The following is an 18,879-nucleotide window of genomic DNA, read 5'->3' as shown; positions in this document are numbered from 1 at the left end:
AGATGTCCATGAACATACAAGAAGCCTACAGAACTCCAAATAGAAAGGACCAGAAAAGAAATTCCTCCTGACACATAATAATCAAAACACCAAATTCATCAAACAAAGAAAGAATATTAAAAGCAGTAAGGGAAAAAGGTCAAGTAACATATAAAGGCAGACCTATTAGAATTACACCAGACTTCTCACCAGAGACTATGAAAGCTAGAAGATCCTGGGCAGATGTCATTCAGACCCTAAAAGAACACAAATGCCAGCCCAGGCTACTATACCCAGAAAAACTCTCTATTACCATAGATGGAATAAACAAGGTATGCCATGACAAAACCAAATTTACACAATATCTTTCTACAAATCCAGCCCTACAAAGGAAAATAGATGGAAAATACCAACACAAGGAATGAATCTACACCCTAATCTTTCAACAAACCCACACAAACATAATTCCAACTCTAACTACAAAAATAACATGCTGGGCGTGGTGGCACACACCTTTAATCCCAGCACTTGGGAGGTAGAGAGAGGTAGGTTTCTGAGTTGGAGGCCAGTCTGGTCTACAGAGTGAGTTCCAGGACAGCCAGGGCTACACAGAGAAACCCTGTCTCGAAAAAAACAAACAAACAAACAAAAACAAAAAAAACCCAGGAAGTACCAATCACTTTTCCTTAATATCTCTTAATATGAAAATTAATATTAACAACATATCCTAATCAATTGAAATTCAAAAATATGAGGAATTACAAATTTGTTGGCTGTCATCCAATGGTCTCTTTAATTAATTCTCCATACTCGCTTTCTGCTTGTCTGTGTATGACAGTATCTTGCTGTGTACCACATAATGGTCTTGAAATCATGCTTCTCCTATCTCAGCTGCTCTATTAGTAAGATTGTTTATTTGATGGTTTTACACTATACTGTGGTTTTCAGAACAGCTTACTTATTTCAAAATTTTTATACAGCCAAAAGAAACATAGACAATTAATTTGGGAGGTGGCTTGTAAGAAAACAGCAAAGCCTCTTCAACATAGTACTTGAAGTCCTAGAGCAATTCCACAACAAAAGGAGATCAAGGGGATACAAATTGGAAAAGATGAAGTCAAAATATCACTTTTAAAAAATATCACTTTTTGCAGATGATATGATAGTATATATAAGTGATCCTAAAAATTCCACCAGAGAACTCCTAAACCTGATAAACAGCTTCAGTGAAATAGCTGGATATAAAATTAACTCAAACAAGTCAATGGCCTTTCTCTACACAAAGAATAAACAGGCTGAGAAAGAAATTAGGGAAACAACACCCTTCTCAATAGTCACAAATAATATAAAATATCTTGGCATGACTCACTAAGGAAGTGAAAGATATGTATGATAAGAACTTCAAGTCTCTGAAGAAAGAAATTAAGATCTCAGAAGATTGAAAGATCTCCCATGCTCATGAATTGGTAGGATCAACATTGTAAAAATGGCTATCTTGCCAAAAGCAATCTACAGATTCAATGCAATCCCCATCAAAATTCCAACTCAATTCTTCAAGGAATTAGAAAGAGCAATCTGCAAATTCATCTGTAATAACAAAAAACCTAGGATAGCAAAAACTCTTCTCAAGGATAAAAGAACCTCTGGTGGAATCACCATGCCTGACCTAAAGCTTTACTACAGAGCAATTGTGATAAAAACTGCATGGTACTGGAATAGTGACAGACAAGTAGACCAATGGAATAGAATTGAAGACCCAGAAATTAACCCACACACCAATGGTCACTTGATCTTCGACAAAGGAGCTAAAACCATCCAGTGGAAGAAAGACAGCATTTTCAACAAATGGTGCTGGCACAACTGGTGGTTATCATGTAGAAGAATGTGAATTGATCCATTCCTATCTCTTTGTACTAAGGTCGAATCTAAGTGGATCAAGGAACTCGACATAAAACCAGAGACACTGAAACTTATAGAGGACAAAGTGGGGAAAAGCCTCGAAGATATGGGCACAGGGGAAAAATTCCTGAATAGAACAGCAATGGCTTGTGCTGTAAGATCGAGGATTGACAAATGGGACCTCATGAAACTGCAAAGCTTCTGCAAGGCAAAAGACAACGTCAATAAGACAGACAAAAAGGCCACCAACAGATTGGGAAAGTATCTTTACCTATCCTAAATCAGATAGGGGACTAATATCCAATATATATAAAGAACTCAAGAGGGTGGACGCCAGAAAATCAAATAACCCCATTAAAAAATGGGGCTCAGAGCTAAACAAAGAATTCTCACCTGAGGAATACCGAATGGCTGAGAAGCACCTGAAAAAATGTTAAGCATCCTTAATCATCAGAGAAATGCAAATCAAAACAACCCTGAGATTCCATCTCACACCAGTCAGAATGGCTAAGATCAAAAACTCAGGTGACAGCAGATGCTGGCGAGGATGTAGAGAAAGAGGAACACTCCTCCATTGTTGGTGGGATTGCAAGCTTGTACAACCACTCTGGAAATCAGTCTGGCTATTCCTCAGAAAATTGGACATAGTACTACCGGAGGATCCCGCAATACCTCTCCTGGGCATATATCCAGAAGATGTCCCAACCGGTAAGAAGGACACATGCTCCACTATGTTCCTAGCAGCCTTATTTATAATAGCCAGAAGCTGGAAAGAACCCAGATGCCCCTCAACAGAGGAATAGATACAAAAAATGTGGTACATTTACACAATGGAGTACTACTCAGCTATTAAAAAGAATGAATTTATGAAATTCCTAGGCAAGTGGTTGGATCTGGAGGGCATCATCCTGAGTGAGGTAACCCAATCACAAAAGAACTCACACAATATGTACTCACTGATAAGTGGATATTAGCCCAGAAACTTAGTATACCTGAGATATAAGAGACAATTTGTAAAACACATGAAACTGAAGAAGAACAAAGTCCAAAGTGTAGACACTTTGCCCCTTCTTAGAATTGGAAACAATCACCCATGGAAGGAATTACAGAGACAAAGTTTGGAGCTGTGACAAAAGGATGGACCATCTAGAGACTGTCATATCCAGGGATCCATCCCATAATTAGCCTCCAAACGATGACACCATTGCATACACTAGCAAGCATTTGCTGAAAGGACGCTGATATAGCTGTCTCTTGTGAGACTAGGCCGGGGCCTAGCAAACACATAAGTGGATGCCCACAGTCAGCTATTGGATGGATCACAGGGCCCCCAATGGAGGAGCTAGAGAAAGTATCCAAGGAGCTAAAGAGATCAGCAACCCTGTAGGTGCAACAACATTATGAACTAACCAGTACCCCGGAGTTCTTGACTCTAGCTGCATATGAATCGAAAGGTGGCCTGGTAGGCCATCACTTGAAAGAGAGGCCCATTGGACACACAAACTTTATATGCCCCAGTACAGGGGAATGCCAGGTGCAAAAAGTGGGAATGGGTGGGTAGGGGTGTGGGGGGAGGGTATGGGGGACTTTTGGGATAGCATTGGAAATGTAATTGAGGAAAATATGTAATAAAAAAAAAAGGAAAACAGTAAAGAGTGAGACTAAATGCTTTGCTTGATGACCGAATAGGCCATCTTCTTCTACATATATAGCTAGAGACATAAGCTCTGGGCCTACTGGTTAGTTCATATTTTGTTCCACCTATAGGGTTGCAGACCCCTTCATCTCCTTGGGTACTTTCTCTAGCTCCTCCATTGGGGGCCCTATGTTCCATCCTATAGATGACCGTGAGCATCCACTTCTGTATTTGCCAAGCACTGGCATAGCCTCATAAGAGACAGCTATTTCAGGGTCCTTTCAGCAAAATCTTGCTGGCATATGCAATAGTGTCTGTGTTTGGTGGCTGATTATGAGATGGATTCCCAGGTGGGGTAGTCTCAGGATGTTTCATCCTTTCATCTCAGCTCCAAACTTTGTCTCTGTAACTCCTTCCATGGGTATTTTGTTCCCCATTCTAAGGAGGGATGAAGTGTCCACACTTTGATCTTCCTTCTTCTTGAGTCTCATGAAGAAGCAAAACTGTAAGTTACTATTTTTCTAAGATGAATGCTTTTCAAAATCATCACAGCCAAGGAACCAGAATCTTACCCTCACCTAATGTCTGTGCCACCCTCCAAGCAGAACCATTCTTCATTAAAACAGTTGATAAATGACTTCATGGATAGACCATCTCTATAATCAAACCATTTCTTAACCAAGTGTAACCTGTTCCCTGTGGGCTAAGAATGAAGACAACCACTCAAGTCAAATAACTTTGACCATAGCAGGAAGTCTATCCCCAAAAATCATGCCTACAATGCATTCCTTGGCACAGCAGAACTGTCCACTCTTAGCTTAGCTACAATGGAGGTAAAATCCTTTGGTGATGTGAGGGACAATGAACTCCAGTGTCCAAAAATTGTTCCTATTTTGAGTTTTTACCACAGTAAGAGCCAAGATTTTTAAGCTCTACTAAAAACAAAGCAAACAAACAAAAACACTTTATTTATGTTCATTAAAACATTAAAAAACTAATAGTGACCATGGTATCTCCCCTGCCAGGTAAAGGACCCTGATATAGCTGTCTCTTGTGAGGCTATGCCAATACCTGGCAAACACAGAGTGGATGTTCACAGTCAGCTATTAGATGGAACACAGGGCGCCCAATGGAGAAGCTAGAGAAAGTACCTAAGGAGCTAAAGGGGTCTGCAATCCTATACGTGGAACAACAATATGAACTAGCCATTACCCCCAGAACTCGTGTCTCTAGCTGCATATGTAGCAGAAGATGGCCTAGTCAGCCATCATTGGGAAAAGAGGCCCCTTGGTCTTGCAAACTTTATATGCCTCAGTACAGGGGAATGCCAGGTCCAAGAAGTGGGAGTGGGTGGGGGGGGCGAGGGTATGGGGGATTTTGGGATAGCATTTGAAATGTAAATGAAGAAAATACCTAATTAAAAAAAACTAATAGTGATATATTATTTTAAAATATCATACAGTTAATATATTTGGAGTTATTTAAAATTTATATTGAGAAAAACATTTATTTTCAGTATTGCTGTAGACAAGCATCTACATAAGACTGTTCTATTGATTGTTTTACAGCAAACTTTTATAACACTTGTGATGGTTTGTACATTCTTGGACTAGGGAGTGGCACCATTTGGGAGTATGGCCTTGTTGGAATAGGTGTGACCTGGTTGGAGTAGGTGTGTCACTGTGGGTGTGGGCATAAATTCCTCACCCTATTTGCCTGGAAGTCAGTCTTCCACTAGCAGCCTTTGGATGAAGACATAGAACTCTCAGCTCCTCCTGTACCATGCCTGCCTGGATGCTGCCATGCTCCCACCTTGATGGTAATAGACTGAACCTCTGAATCTGTAAGCCAGCCCAAATTAAATGTTGTTTTTTATAAGACTTGCCTTGGTCATGGTGTCTGTTCTCAGCAGTAAAACCCTAACTAATACAATAGTCATTTATCTTGTTATAATATTTTATAAATGTTAAAGAATATGATTAAAAAAACAAAAGGTACGGCAGGTATTGAAGGGGGGTCTCTGGGAGGAGTTGGGGTACAAAAGGGAAAGAAGAATGTGATGTAAGTCTATTTACTCAAAATATTTTTAAATGTTAACAAATTCAGATAAATTGAAATTATCTTTTCTCATAATGCAATAAAACTTAAAAAATAAAAAAGTAAAGCTTACTAGAAAGTAATTGTGTGTGTGTGTGTGTGTATCTCTGTGTGTTTATCTGTGTGTGTAGTATACACATGTGTGTGCACATGTGGAGGCCGGGGGTTGACATTGACTGTATTCTTTAGTTCTACTTTACTTTTTGAGATAGGGTCTCTCACTGAACTTTGAGCTCACTATTTCAGCTAGGCTAACTAGCCAGCAAACAACCTCCACCCTCACTCCCCAGCCAGGCTGTGTATGACTCTGCCAACACTCATATTACAGACATTCCACGACAGCTTGTATCTATGTACACACTGAGGATCTGAAGTCACTTAGTTGTAACAGGATAAATTTCAAGTAGGGATGACTTCTAGTATGTCTGTATCCACCTCAAGAAAGAGACACAGAACAGAGAAAGAGTTAACCAGAAAAACTACAGCTAGGATACAATTAACTATCTACCATAGTAGTACAAGCTGAACAGGTAAAGTTGAGAACAGAGAGCTTAGTTTAATTAACATAGCTTGAGACATCTGCAAAGTCAGAGAGCAGTAATGTAGACCAAGAGACCAAAACCCAACAGACAATCAAGGCCAAGGGCAGAATCAAAGACAGATTTCAGAGGAAGCTTCAAACACCTTCAACTGAGTGAGAGGGGACAAACAGCATACAAACATCCTCTGGTTGGACCAGGGGGACATGCACAGAGCAAGAAGTGGACATTTGCTGCCTGTGCCCATTATAACCCTGAGAATTCACTCATCTCAACAGACTTTGTCACATCAGCATTTTTCCAGTGTGCCTATAAAATCCCAAGACAAAATTCAATTGTCCCTTCATTTGGAAGCCTTTCCTAACTCATGAGAGTTTCTCCCAATCTTCCTGAATTTCTTATTATTCTTCAGCCTCTCCTTTTATTTCAACATCTTACTTTTTTTTAAAGAAAAAAAATCCTTACTAAATTATCTTATTTACATTCTAAAAATTGCCCCCTTTCCAGGTCCAGTCTTCCCCAGTTCTTCACCCCTCCCCCCACCTTTGAGAGGGTGCTTCCCACTCACACTCACACCCCCATCACCATCCCTCTTCCCTGGGACTTCAAGTCTCCACTGGATTAGGCACACCCTCTCCCCCTGAGGCCATACAAGGCAGTCCTCTGCTACATATGTGCCTGGGGCCATGAACCAGCCCATGTGTGCTCCCTGGTTTTTGGCTTAGTTTCTGGGAGCTCTGAGGGGTCTGGGTTAGTTGACACTGTTGTTTCAATCCTCTTCTGTTCCTTCAGTCCTTCCTGTAACTATTCCATATTGGTCCCTAACCTCATTTCAATAGTTGGCTGTAAGTATCTGCACTTGTCTCAGTCAGTTGCTGGTAGAGCCTCTCTGAGGAGAGCCATGCTAGGCTCTCGTCTGCACAGACAATATGGCCTTAGCCTTATTTGTAATAACCAGAAGCCTTAAACACCTCAGATGTCCCTCAACCAAACAATGGATACAGAAAATGTAGTTCATTTACACAATGGAATACTATTCAGCTATTAAAAATGAGGACATTATAAATTTTGCAGGCAAATGTATAGAACTATAAAATATCATCCTGAGTAAGGTAACCCAGACCCAGAAGGACATACAGGGAAATGCAGGGACAAAAATGGAGCAGAGACTGAAAGAAAGGTCACCCAGTGACCTGCCCAACTTGGGATCCCTTCCATGCGTGCACACCAAACCTGACACTATTACTTTTCTATAAGAATTCTTAGTCAAGCCTGTTCTTCTTTGTGTACTCCCATGAGAATCTGTGTCATTAATTTTCTTTGGTGTGAGACAACAAACTTAGAGCCACTGCTTCTGGTTGACCTTTGATGACTAAGAGTGGATGGTACCTCTCCCTTGTAAGTCACACCCAAGTGAGCCTAAAGAGGTCCTGTCACCCTCACATAACTGCTGTGATAACTGTGATTCGGAACAAGAAACTGAAAGCTTGTAGTCCTCATTTTTCTTATCTGTAAACAGTTTTTTTTTCTTTTTTTTTTTTATATTTTTATTACATATTTTCCTCAATTACATTTCCAATGCTATCCCAAAAGTCCCCCATAGCGCCCCCCACTTCCCTACCCACCCATTCCCATTCTTTTGGCCCTGGCATTCCCCTATATTGGGGCATATAAAGTTTGCAAGTCCAATGGGCCTCTCTTTCCAGTGATGGCCGACTAGGCCATCTTTCGATACGCAGCTAGAGACAAGAGCTCCGGGGTTCTGGTTAGTACATCATGTTGTTCCAACAATAGGGTTGCAGATCCCTTTAGCTCCTTGGGTACTTTCTCTAGCTTCTCCATTGGGAGCCCTGTGATACATCCAATAGCTGACTGTGAACATCCACTCCTGTGTTTGTTAGGCCCCCGCATCATCTCACAATAGACAGCTATATTTGGGTCCTTTCAGCAAAATCTTGCTAGTGTATACAATGGTGTCAGCATTTAGAAGCTGATTATGGGATGGATCCCTGGATACGGCAGTCTCTAAATGGTCCATCCTTTCATCACAGCTACGAACTTTGTCTCTGTAGCTCCTTCCCTGAGTGTTTTGTTCCCAATTCTAAGAAGGGGCACAGTGTCCACACTTTGGTCTTCATTCTTCTTGAGTTTCATGCGTTTATCAAATTGTATCTTATATCTTGGGTATCCTAAGTTTTGGGCTAATATCCACTTATCAATGAATACATATTGTGTGAGTTCTTTTGTGCTTGTGTTACTTCACTCAAGATGATGCCCTCCAGGTCCATCCATTTGGCTAGGAATTTCATAAATTCATTCTTTTTAATAGCTGAGTAGTACTCCATTGTGTAAATGTACCATAATTTCTGTATCCATTCCTCTGTTGAGGGACATCTGGGTTCTTTCCAGCTTCTGGCTATTATAAATAGGGCTGCTATGAACATAGTGGAGCATGTGTCCTTTTTACCGGTTGGGACATCTTCTGGATATATGCCCAGGAGAGGTATTGCTGGATCCTCCGGTAGTACTATGTCCAATTTTCTGAGGAACCGCCAGACTGATTTCCAGAGTGGTTGTACAAGCTTGCAATCCCACCAACAATGGAGGAGTGTTCCTCTTTCTCCACATCCTTGCCAGCATCTGCTGTCACCTGAATTTTTGATCTTAGCCATTCTGACTGGTGTGAGGTGGAATCTCAGGGTTGTTTTGATTTGCATTTCCCTGATGATTAAGGATGTTGAACATTTTTTTAGGTGTTTCTCTGCCATTCGGTATTCCTCAGGTGAGAATTCTTTGTTCAGTTCTGAGCCCCATTTTTTAATGGGGTTATTTGACTTTCTGGAGTCCACCTTCTTGAGTTCTTTATATATATTGGATATTAGTCCCTTATCTGATTTAGGATAGGTGAAGATCCTTTCCCAGTCTGTTGGTGGTTTTTTTGTCTTATTGATGGTGTCTTTAGCCTTGCAGAAGCTTTGTAGTTTCATGAGGTCCCACTTGTCAATTCTCGATCTTACAGCACAAGCCATTACTGTTCTATTCAGGAATTTTTCCCCTGTGCCCATATCTTCAAGGCTTTTCCCCACTTTCTCCTCTATAAGTTTCAGTGTCTCTGGTTTTATGTGAAGTTCCTTCATCCACTTAGACTTGACCTTAGTACAAGGAGATAGGAATGGATCGATTCGCATTCTTCTACATGTTAACAACCAGTTGTGCCAGCACCATTTGTTGAAAATGCTGTCTTTCTTCCACTGGATGTTTTTAGCTCCCTTGTCGAAGATCAAGTGACCATAGGTGTGTGGGTTCGTTTCTGGGTCTTCAATTCTATTCCATTGGTCTATTTGTCTGTCACTATACCAGTACCATGCAGGTTTTATCACAATTGCTCTGTAGTAGAGCTTTAGGTCCGGCATGGTGATTCCACCAGAGGTTCTTTTATCCTTGAGAAGAGTTTTTGCTATCCTAGGCTTTTTGTTATTCCAGATGAATTTGCAGATTGCACTTTCTAATTCGTTAAAGAATTGATTTGGAATTTTGATGGGGATTGCATTGAATCTGTAGATTGCTTTTGGCAAGATAGCCATTTTTACAATGTTGATCCTGCCAATCCATGAGCATGGGAGATCTTTCCATCTTCTGAGATCTTCTATAATTTCTTTCTTCAGAGACTTGAAGTTTTTATTATACAGATCTTTCACTTCCTTAGTTAGAGACACGCCAAGATATTTTATATTATTTGTGACTATTGAGAAGGGTGTTGTTTCCCTAATTTCTTTCTCAGCCTGTTTATTCTTTGTGTAGAGAAAGGCCATTGATTTGAGTTAATTTTATATGCAGCTACTTCACCGAAGCTGTTTATCAGGCTTAGGAGTTCTCTGGTGGAATTTTTAGGGTCACTTATATATACTATCATATCATCTGCAAAGAGTGATATTTTGACTTCATCTTTTCCAATTTGTATCCCTTTGATCTCCTTTTGTTGTCGAATTGCTCTGGCTAGGACTTCAAGTACAATGTTGAATAGGTATGGAGAAAGTGGACAGCCTTGTCTAGTCCCTGATTTTAGAGGGATTGCTTCAAGCTTCTGACCATTTATTTTGATGTTGGCTACTGGTTTGCTGTAGATTGCTTTTATCATGTTTAGGTATGGGCCTTGAATTCCTGATCTTTCCAAGACTTTTATCATGAATGGGTGTTGGATCTTGTCAAATGCTTTTTCCGCATCTAACGAGATGACCATGTGGTTTTTGTCTTTGAGTTTGTTTATATACTGGATTACGTTGATGGATTTCCGTATATTGAACCATCCCTGCATCCCTGGGATGAAACCTACTTGGTCAGGATGGATGATTGTTTTGATGTGTTCTTGGATTCGGTTAGCAAGAACTTTATTGAGGATTTTTGTATCAATATTCATAAGGGATATTGGTCTGAAGTTTTCTATCTTTGTTGGGTCTTTTTGTGGTTTAGGTATCAGAGTAATTGTGGCTTCATAGAATGAGTTGGGTAGAGTACCTTCTGTTTCTATTTTGTGGAATAGTTTGTGAAGAACTGGGATTAGATCTTCTTTGAAGGTCTGATAGAACTCTGCACTAAACCCATCTGGTCCTGGGCTTTTTTTAGTTGGGAGACTATTAATGACTGCTTCTATTTCTTTGGGGGATATAGGGCTGTTTAGATCATTAACCTGATCTTGATTCAACTTTGGTACCTGGTATCTGTCTAGGAACTTCTCCATTTCATCCAGGTTCTCCAGTTTTGTTGAGTATAGCCTTTGGTAGAAGGATCTGATGGTGTTTTGGATGTCTTCAGGATCTGTTGTTATGTCTCCTTTTTCATTTCTGATTTTGTTAATTAGGATGCTTTCCCTGTGCCCTCTAGTGAGTCTGGCTAAGGGTTTATCTATCTTGTTGATTTTCTCAAAGAACCAGCTCCTTGATTGGTTGATTCTTTGAATAGTTTTTCTTGTTTCCACTTGGTTGATTTCGCCCCTGAGTTTGATTATTTCCTGCCGTCTACTCCTCTTGGGTTAATTTACTTCCTTTTGTTCTAGTGCTTTTAGGTGTGTTGTCAAGCTGCTAATGTGTGCTCTCTCTAGTTTCCTTTTGGAGGCACTCAGAGCTATGAGTTTTCCTCTTAGAAATGCTTTCATTGCGTCCCATAAGTTTGGGTATGTTGTGGCTTCATTTTCATTGAACTCTAAAAAGTCCTTAATTTCTTTCTTTATTCCTTCCTTGACCAAGGTATCATTGAGAAGAGTGTTGTTCAGTTTCCACGTGAAGGTTGGCTTTCTATTATTTATTTTGTTATTGAAGAACAGCCTTAGTCCATGGTGATCTGATAGGATGCATGGGACAATTTCAATATTTTTGTATCTGTTGAGGCCTGCTTTGTGACCAATTATGTGGTCAATTTTGGAGAAGGTACCATGAGGTGCTGAGAAGAAGGTATATCCTTTTGTTTTAGGGTAAAATGTTCTGTAGATATCTGCCAGATCCATTTGATCCATAACTTCTGTTAGTTTCACTGTGTCCCTGTTTAGTTTCTGTTTCCATGATCTGTCCATTGGTGAAAGTGGTGTGTTGAAGTCTCCCACTATTATTGTATGAGGTGCAATGTGTGCTTTGAGCTTTACTAAAGTTTCTTTAATGAATGAGAACTTCATTCTCATCCACTCCTATTATCTGTAGGTTTGGTCTTCTCATTGTGTCCTGTATTTCTTGGATGTTTTGAGTTAGGATCTTTTTGCATTTTACATTTTCCTTGATTGTTGTGCCGATGTTCTCTATGGAGTCTTCTGCACCTGAGATTCTCTCTTCCATCTCTTGTATTCTGTTGCTGATGCTCGTATCTATGGTTCCAGATTTCTTTCCTAGGGTTTCTATCTCCAGTGTTGCCTCATTTTGGGTTTTCTTTATTGTGTCTACTTCCCTTTTTAGGTCTAGTATGGTTTTGTTCATTTCCATCATCTGTTTGGATGTGTTTTCCTGTTTTTCTGTAAGGACTTCTACCTGTTTGATTATGTTATCCTGTTTTTCTTTAAGGATTTGTAACTCTTTAGCAGTGTTCTCCTGCCTTTGTATTTGGAGCATAGATATTCAGGATTGAAAGTTCCTCTTGGAGGATTTTACCTTTGATGAGTATGAAGTGTCCCTCCCTGTCTTTTTTAATGACTTTGGGTTGGAAGTCAATCTTATCAGATATTAGAATGGCTACTCCAGCTTGTTTCTTCATGCCATTTGCTTGGAAAATTGTTTTCCAGCCTTTCATTCTGAGGTAGTGTCTATCCTTTTCTCTGAGATGAGTTTCCTGTAAGCAGCAAAATGTTGGGTCTTGTTTGTGTAGCCAGTTTGTTAGTCTATGTCTTTTTATCGGGGAGTTGAGTCCATTGATATTAAGAGATATTAAGGAAAAGTAATTGTTGTTTCCTGTTATTTTTGTTGTTAAAGTTGGCATTTTGTTCTTGTGGCTGTCTTCTTTTAGGTTTGTTGAGGGATTACCTTCTTGTTGTTTCTAGGGCGTGGTTCCCGTCCTTGTATTGTTTTTTTTCTGTTATTATCCTTTGAAGGGCTGGATTCGTGGAGAGATAATGTGTGAATTTGGTTTTGTCGTGGAATACTTTGGTTTCTCCATCTATGTTAATTGAGAGTTTGGCTGGGTATAGTAGCCTGGGCTGGAATTTGTGTTCTTTTAGTGTCTGTATAACATCCGTCCAGGATCTTCTGGCTTTCATAGTCTCTGGTGAAAAATCTGGTGTAATTCTGATAGGCTTGCCTTTATATGTTACTTGGCCTTTTTCTCTTACTGCTTTTAGTATTCTATGTTTATTTAGAGCATTTGTTGTTCTGATTATTATGTGTCGGGAGGTGTTTCTTTTCTGGTCCAGTCTATTTGGAGTTCTGTAGGCTTCTTGTATGTTCATGGGCATCTCTTTCTTTAGATTTGGGAAGTTTTCTTCTATAATTTTGTTGAAGATGTTTGCTGGTCCTTTGAGTTGAAAAACTTCATTCTCATCCACTCCTATTATCTGTAGGTTTGGTCTTCTCATTGTGTCCTGTATTTCTTGGATGTTTTGAGTTAGGATCTTTTTGCATTTTACATTTTCCTTGATTGTTGTGCCGATGTTCTCTATGGAGTCTTCTGCACCTGAGATTCTCTCTTCCATCTCTTGTATTCTGTTGCTGATGCTCGTATCTATGGTTCCAGATTTCTTTCCTAGGGTTTCTATCTCCAGTGTTGCCTCATTTTGGGTTTTCTTTATTGTGTCTACTTCCCTTTTTAGGTCTAGTATGGTTTTGTTCATTTCCATCATCTGTTTGGATGTGTTTTCCTGTTTTTCTGTAAGGACTTCTACCTGTTTGATTATGTTATCCTGTTTTTCTTTAAGGATTTGTAACTCTTTAGCAGTGTTCTCCTGCAATTCTTTAAGGGATTTTTGTGCTTCCTCTTTAGTGTCTTCTGCCTGTTTAGCAGTGTTCTCCTGTAGTTCTTTAAGTGTGTTATTAAAGTCCTTCTTGAAGTCCTCTACCATCATCAGGAGATATGCTTTTAAATCCGTGTCTAGCTTTTCCGGTGTGTTGGGGTGCCCTGGACTGGGCGAAGTGGGGGTGCTGGGTTCTGATGATGGTGAGTGGTCTTGGTTTCTGTTAGTAAGGTTATTACGTTTACCTTTCGCCATCTGGTAATCTCTGGGGTTAGTTGTTATCGTTGTCACTGTTTAAAGATTGGAGCAGAAGCTGTGTTCCACTCACCAGCAGTCTCTAAATCCTGCGGCGGGGGTCGTGGGTAGCTGGCGGTACCCCGGTGCTGGTCCAGCCGGAAGAGGCCTGTGGTCCTACTCAGGCCGGTTTTCTGCTTCCCTAACTAATGCAGTCTCAGGTCCCGCGTGCAATTGGATTGGAGCAGAAGCTGTGTTCCACTCTCCAGAAGTCTTAAGATCCTGTGGTGGGTGTTGTGGGTAGCAGGCGAGTGTCAGCCGACCCTGCGCCCCAGCTGTCCTGGTGCTTTTCTGACCGGAAGAGGGTTGTGGCCCTATGTAGGCTGGATTTCTCTCTCCCCAACCAGAGCAGTCTCAGGTCCTGCGTAATTGGACTGGAGCAGAAGCTGTGTTCCACTCACCAGCAGTCCCAAAATCCTGCGGCGGGGGTCGTGGGTAGCTGGCGGGTGTCAGGCAACCCTGCGCTCCAGCTACCCCTGCGCTGATCCGGCCGGATGAGGCCTGTGGCCCTACTCAGGCCGGTTTCTGCTTCCCTAACTAATGCAGTCTCAGGTCCCGCGCAATTGGATTGGAGCAGAAGCTGTGTTCCACTCACCAGAAGTCTTAAGATCCTGTGGCTGTTGTTGTGGGTAGCTGGCGAGTGTCAGCCGACCCTGCGCCCCAGCTGCCCCGGTGCTTTTCTCTGTAAACAGTTTTAAAGCAGTTAAATATCTTCATAATAAGACTATTTTATGAATCTGCCAAGTGACACAAAGTATCTCTTATTAAAAATAAATCCACATTTCATCAAAAGTTTGGAGATAGTCTAATACTGCACTATAAAATGCAAGAGCCATTAGCTTCGTGTAGTTATTTAAACTTAGAATGGCTATCAACTGAATCTAATAAAGAGCTTCTATCACATTTCAAGAGTCCTATTCCTATGTGTGCACAGTGGACAGAATGGCAAGAACATATTCACCACAGCAGGAAAGCCTCTTGGGCACATCTAGTATGAAGTGGCAACAAAGGAGCTTTTCTTCATCCTTTCAACTGAGTGTTCCCATTGCCATCAGCCCATTTCTGAATACCATGGCATAACTGCTCAGTTACAAATCTGTCCACTTTTTTATAGTAGCCTGACATGAAGGGCCTTTCATATTCATAAGAATGTCAGCAGGGATGTTAGCAAACATATCACTAAAATCGAAATGCCCAGTATGGTGATGGACATCGGTAACTCTGATGAAATAAGTAAGTATAAAGGGCTTCTATGTGACTATCTATAAAACCCAAACCAATGATGTACGCCCTTTCCTGAGGATGTTCAAATCATCCATAGAATTATATTGCCCACAGTCTCAGCATGGTCAATCAGCACCTATGCCAGGGTTGACCAACCTCCTTTCAAAAAAATCAAAACCATACATGATTTTCCCCCTTTGGAATATCTCAGGACTTCTCAAAGATTGCTATCCATATTTCAGCCACACTTATCCCTAGCCACAAAATTCAAAGCCAGTTAAACTCAGGCACTCCCTCATGGATTTCAGCTCTCTCTTCTCCATCATTGTTGTACTTTCTCAAGTTTGAATATATTTTCTGACAGATTTTTCTCTTTTCTGTTACTTTAGCTTTTCCATTAGCAATACATCATGAAGATTCCTGTCTTTACTCTTCTTTCCCTAAATACAACTTATTCTTATTAACCTTAGAACTTTTGCAAAATCCACAGAAACTCAACCACTAGCTTATCTCACAGATATATACACTTAGGTCATCAGCCTGTATTTGTTAAGATATTTGGCTGTAAGAAGAAGCAGCTCATTTACCTGACATTGGCCACAACAATCTAACAAAATTACCTCTCTCCAACAAGGACATGAACACAACCACTTCTGAGGAACTAAATGTAACAGCCATCAGATTGTCCTTTTGCAAGGAAAAAAGTCTTAGTAGTTAATGAAGCTACAAGGAAGTAAGGAAAGAATTGGTTAAATGGAAAAAAATGAAAATCATAACCAATATGGGACATATTTCTTCAGTCCTGTCTCTAGAAAAGATAGCAGCAAAAGTTGCATCACTCTTACCCAGTCTGTCACATGGATATTCACATTTTGATGCTGTTCCTCCCTTGTTAACAGTAAATCATATGAAATAAGAGCCCCACGAAAGCTATACCTGCTATAAAGATTCTACAAGACTGATTGACAGTGAAAACTTCATGACTATAGATTTGGAATGTTGACAGAACAAGACCCAAATTGTGCTGCACTGACTTTACTCACCATAACAGTTCTCTATCCACCTCTATGCCTAACCTAACATCCATCCTTTCAACTATCAAGTAAAACCTGTGGACAACATTAAGAGACCACTGGCCTCTACCAACCCAAAACTAAGAATGTCATCAGATAACATCTGTCTTCATTAGGGTTTCCATTGCTGTTGAAAAACCACTATGAACAAAGCCACTCTTACAAAGGAAAACATGTATTTGGGACTGGCTTACAGTTTCAGAGTTTAGCTCATGATCATCATGGTGGGAAGCATGGCAGCATGCAGGCAGACATGGTGCCAGAGAGGAGCTGAGAGTTTTTCATCTTGATCTGACTGCAGCTAGGAGACTATCCTTTGCAGACAGCCAAGAAGAGACTGTCACCCACACGGGGCAGAGCCTAAGCATAGAAGGAGACCTCAAAGGCCACCCTCACAGTAATATACTTACTCCAACAAGGCCACACCTACTCTAACAAGGTCACACTTCTTAATAATGCCACTCCCCATTGGCCAAGCATTCAAACACATGAGTCTATAGAGACCAAACCCATTCAAACCGCCACAACATCTAAAAAGACAATCAGAGTTTTTCTTATGTGTCAATTACTTTTTAATTGTTAGGACAAAATGTCTGAATCTAATTATGGAAGGAAGAGTCTATACTGACTTACAATTCAAGAGAAAGTCCATTTTGGTGGTGAAGTCATAAGAACAAGGGTATGAGGTAGTTAGTTGATCAAGTTGTATCCACAGTCAGCCAGCAGAGAGGGATACATGGGGATGTTTAGTTCACTTCCTCCTTTTCATTCAGGAGAGGACCCTAATCATTTTATGGAATTGCTTGTCTTTTCAGTGAGTCTTCCCATCTCAATTAATTTATACTTTCTCACCAATATTCTATTGTGTGTGTGTGGGGGGGGTCTTCCTAATGGAAACCTCCCTTCCTGGAGGAAGCAGGGAAGGTCAAAAACTCAGGAAACCTCTCAAGTCTTGGACAGCTAAAATTTAGAAGATGTCCAAAGTCCTTCCCTACCATAATAGAAGTAAACAACAGCTAAACAAAGCTCAGAAGAGATGGCCCGTGGAACTGTCCACAAGTCATGCAGAGAGCTCAAGGATTGCAATGAATTGTCATTGAGCCTGAGGTGGACTTTTGAATGCAGTAGCTGCCTTTGAGACTTCCATGCTCCTGTAAATAACTCCAAAATATGTATTGGTTTAACCATGTTGAGCTTGATTTCCTGTCTGAGGTAAATAGATGTTTCCATTGCATCTCCCCAAGAAAAGTCCCACACAATACATGCCAGAGCTTAGTCTCCTGGTTGCTTCTAGATTCTGCCAACTTGACAATACTAAGCTTAATGCCCTGCTTCCCTGTAATCCACCTACCTTATGCTCACACCAATGTATTGGGGAAATGCCTTGATTTATAACTTTCATTTTGTTCTGGTACTATAAAAGCCCATTGGAACATATTATTTAGGGTAATATGAATTAACCTGTGCTTTGAGGCCATGGTCACTCATATTTAACCCAGAAGAAACTGAATTTTGCAACTTTTGAATTGAAAGCAATGTTTTATTGCTTTCACCAACACTTACCAGAGAACAAATGATTTCACACTTTCAAGGAAATAAAAACCATCCCACATCTGGAGGAAGACTGAAATCATAATTTAGAAATTGATTTTTACTAAAAAGTAAGGACTGCATTCAAGAAATCTAAAGGCTGAGAAAATTATCTAAGAGTTCTCTTACTGGCAAATTTTTATCAAATAATAATATTAATAACTGAGACAAGTGAAAGGGATTAAAGGCTGAGAGAATAGAATGATGTTCACACAACCAAAATAACAATATAAATAATATAAAACATACTGACACAAATAAGATGGCTAAAACCCAAATCTGAAATTTCCTTCAGTTCATGTGTTACAATGTCACGGGGAGCTGAACTCTCACAACACGTCCACTTCTAAATGGAGGGTATTGGTTGAAGGAATGAGACCCTAGAAATTGGAATGAAGCCATACAGAAAAATCTTGAGGAAACCTGTGACACTGAATCCCTATATCCTGATGATTTTTCCTTACCCATAAAAGTAGCATCTCACAATTGCCTCACACACCTATGGAACCCAAGATGGTACTAAAATTAAGGTGGGCACAGTTATCAAAGTGGACTGGGGGTCAAACAGCTATACTAGTTTAACATAATATATAATAATACTATAAGAGCACACACTCCTTTGCTGTTGGATATTGATCATGATGTTGCTAGAAGTAAAACAAATGGGAATCTAGAATTGCGCATTCCAGATATATAAGATTAATTCTCACACAAATTAACCAGAATGGCTGCTGCAGATCCCTTCCCTGTTTTGATCTACTATCCCTAAGAGACATCTGCATTGCATAAAGATGACTATCAGGAGACAGTATCCAAAAATATAAGAAAAAGTTATGGACACTACTGTACGGTGGATGTCACCCCAAACATATTTATATTTTATTGAATTGAGCCTAAACTAATAAAAAAACACAGAATTTCCTTAAGTGTAGACTCTGCTCTTCGGACAGTAAGACTTTCACATTCAAAGACTGTCACCTCTCTAGTCCATCTTTTTGTTCAGTAAGAAGAACAAACAGTAAGGGCCTCGATAGCTGCATGTAACACAGAAGACTAGATAACGGGGGCAGGTGCCCAAATGCCTGTGCAGCCTGTTCACAATATTAAGTTGATAGCACAATATGA

This window comes from Mus caroli, unplaced genomic scaffold (assembly GCF_978045245.1).
Source record: "Mus caroli unplaced genomic scaffold, Mus_caroli_1 scaffold_7, whole genome shotgun sequence".
NCBI classification, from domain to species: Eukaryota; Metazoa; Chordata; class Mammalia; order Rodentia; family Muridae; genus Mus; species Mus caroli.
Note: the sequence above shows the minus strand (reverse complement) of the source record.